The sequence below is a fragment of the Trachemys scripta genome, chromosome 17, assembly GCF_013100865.1.
Source record: "Trachemys scripta elegans isolate TJP31775 chromosome 17, CAS_Tse_1.0, whole genome shotgun sequence".
In the NCBI taxonomy this organism is placed as follows: domain Eukaryota; kingdom Metazoa; phylum Chordata; order Testudines; family Emydidae; genus Trachemys; species Trachemys scripta.
The window spans coordinates 19,629,172-19,632,677 of NC_048314.1; positions in this window are offsets into that span (position 1 = coordinate 19,629,172).

Consider the following 3,506-nt stretch of genomic DNA (forward strand, 5'->3'; position numbering starts at 1 on the left):
GAGCGGTGTTATCAAGCAGAAAAGGAATAAAGAGGTGATGCACAATGTCAGGGTGCATCTGAAAATCAGAGCTGCATGAGAGATTGGGGATGTGTTTAGAATTTGAAAAACTGTAGCCCTTTGGAAAATATGTACATGTCTGTATTCAGATATTATGCAGTTGGATGGATACAAATTATATAAAGCAAAGGCTCACCGTGTGTTAGAGGGACAAGATCAATTTAACTTTTGCCCACCAAATTTTGATTTTGTACAAACAAGCTTTTAGAAAACCTAAGTCCAGTAGAAATGTTCTTATGAATTAGGGGCAAAATAAAACTCCAAGGAAACTTAAAAAACAAACAAACTCTCAGCCCACTTACAGCCTGGCTCCTTGACTGCCCGTGTATGAGAGAGAGCCAGGACATTTTCTATATGAGATTGCAGATTGAGGGTGCTTGAGTTGATTTGTACAATAGCTCCATCCCCAGACTTCCCCAGGGCTCAGCACAGGAGCAGGAGGCAACTTGCATGGAATCAGTTGCAGGAACGACGTGTAAGCTTGTATTTAGTTTATTCACTTGATCTTATTTTTTCCTGAATTCTTTATAGACATTTAGGTGCCAATCGTGCAAACTGTCCTAAGCAGGCAGATTTCTATATCCACACAGAGCCCTATTGTGACTTCATCGGGGCTCTGTGCAGATGTAGAGCCCACTTGCAGAGCAGCTTGCGCAAGTGGAACCGAAAGGCCTTGTCTACACTAGAAAGAACTTGCTGGTATAGCTAGTATAGACAATAGACACAGCTTATAGAGGCAAAAGAATGTTTTTGCCAGTATAGCTTATGCCAGTTCCCCGAAAGAAATAAGCTATATTGGCAAAATGCTTTTTTGCCAGTATAACTGTCTACACTAGGGCTTTTGCAATTATAAAAATGGTGTAAAAATCACACCTTTAAGTGACATTACTATACCAGCAAAAGATTCTAGTGTAGGCCACACTTTAGTGAATTATTTTAACTTTTTTCTCCTTTTCTCTTTAAATACCCCAAAATCTTTGTGTGTGTGTTTGTGTTAGTCTGTGTTTACTTCTGATCCTGCAACCCTTGTGCCATATCTACACCACAGACTTCTCTGATATAGTTACATCGGTCAGGGTGTGAAGAGGTACAATCCCCAACCAACATACCTGTGACAGCAGACACCTCTAGTGTAGACAAAGTTATACCAGCAAAACTGAGCTTTTAGCAGTACAGCTTGTTTGGCTTGGGGTGGCTGGAATAAGTTTTCCCGGTAAAAGCACGCTTTGCAGGTATAAGCTGCAACAACACTAGGCGCATTTTGCCCATAAAGCAAACTGATACACCTCTACCCCGATATAACACGACCCGATATAACATGAATTTGGCTATAACGCGGTAAAGCAGCGCTCCAGGAGGCGGGGGCTGCGCACTCCGGCGGATCAAAGCAAGTTCGCTATAACGTGGTTTCACCTGTAACACAGTAAGATTTTTTGGCTCCCGAGGACAGCGTTGTATCGGGGTAGAGGTGTATTCCTAGAATGGTAAAGCACTCCTAGGACAGACTTGGCCTTACTCACTTGAATAGTCCCACTGCAGTCGAGCATGATTCCCCCCTCACCTTGACTGGGTTTTCAACAGTGTAACTCCATTGCCGTCAAGAGAGTTGCACCAATTTAGACCAGTGTGAGATCAGAATAATGCCCAATAGGGTCACTTGCATGAGTGAGGATTATTCATGCATTGCAGGGGCGGCTCTATAATGGGTAGGGCGTGTGTACAATGGGAGAGCTGGTCTCTTTCCATAATAACCGCTTGGCAACGCTTGCTGACTTCTCAATTGTTGTCACTTTGGACTGTGACTACAACCCAACTGCCACCTCTACTGTGCAATCCTCATAGCAGAACTGGGTCAAACCCTCCTGCTAATCAACATGCAGGAAAGAAAATTCAACTCCTGGTGCCACTTCAACCAATGCAGCAAATGTTCTCTCCAGTGCAAAGCACTAGAGGATAAACATTAGCTGAAAATGAAAACAATCGTTCCTATGTCTCATCAGTCCCCGGTCTCCAGTGACCACAAACCAGAGATGGAAATTGGCAGATACAAAGCACAGTCTAAACCCAGAGAGCAGCAACTGTGCAGCCAACGTGACAGAGAGATGGAAGCACAGAGATGCTTTCCGCTCCGGTATCCGAAAGACGGGGTTTTATGAGATTTCCTCAAATGATCAGGAATCATAAAAGCTGCCTCTTCAAAAAGAGATGAAGAAAAACAGTGACTGACCCTGGAAGAGAAGAGAGAGACCAAAATCAGTATCACGCTGCATAGCAGCTTGCCCCAGGATACAGAATGGACAGTGCTGACAAATGGACACAGGGAATCAAACCCAGGAAACACCATGTGATGCTATCCTAGGCAGGTCAGACTCTCCTCCCCGATGGACACCACGGCGGTCTGGCTTTTCCTTTCCCTTTCCCTTTGGCATCACTTGCCTAGCTTGTGGTACTGACAAAGTCTCATTAAATATTGCAGGAAGGGAACGCCAACGCTGGATAGCACAGGGCCTGGGTCAGGTGAGCTGGATGGGGGAGGAGGCGGGAAAGCAGGGAAAGACCACAGAGGGTCTTGCCTAATAATATCCTTGGCTGGGAAGTGTCTGTTGGTGCTCGAGGGCCAGGGAGGGAAAAAGTAAGTGTGTGTTGGGGGGTAGAAAGTGTGAGTGTCACAGAGAGGGGGAAAGAGTGAGCGAGTCAGGATGAAGGGGAAGACAGAGTGAGTGTGTTGGGGTGAGATGGAATGAAAGACTGAGTGTGTTGGGTGAGCGGGGTAAAAGTGGGTGTATCGGGGTGAGACGGGGAAGAGTGTGTGTGTCAGGGTGAGAAAGGGAAGAGTAAGTGTGTCAGGGTGACTAGGGTAAAAGTGAGTGAGTGTGTCAGGGTGAGCAGGGGGAAGAGTGAGTGTGTCAGGGTGACCGGGGGAAGAGTCAGTGAGTGTGTCAGGGTGACCAGTGACCAAGGGAAGGCTCAGTGAGTGTGTCAGGGTGACAAGGGGGAAGAGTCAGTGAGTGTGTCAGGGTAACCAGGGGCCGGGGGAGGTTCAGTGAGTGTGTCAGGGTGAGTGGGAGAAGAGCGAATGAGTGTGTCAGGGTGAGCAGGGGGAAGAGTGACTGAGTGTGTGTCAGGGTGACCGGGGGCAGAGTCAGTGAGTGTGTCAGGGTGACCAGGAGAGGCTCCGGGAGTGTGTCCGGCAGGCGGAAGGGGGCGGGGGCAGGGAGTGTGTCAGGGTGACCGGGGGCAGAGTCAGTGAGTGTGTCCGGCAGACGGAAGAGCGCGGGCGGGCGGGCCGGGCCGGGGCGGAGCTGAGGGCCTGCCAGCCGGGGCAGGGCGGGGGCACGGCCGCAGCAGGCGGGAGGAGCGCTGGGCGCCGCCCCGTGGGCGTGGGCGTGGCCGGCCGTGGGAGGGGGCGGGCGGTAGTTGGCGGTAGTTGGCGGGCGGGCCCGGCC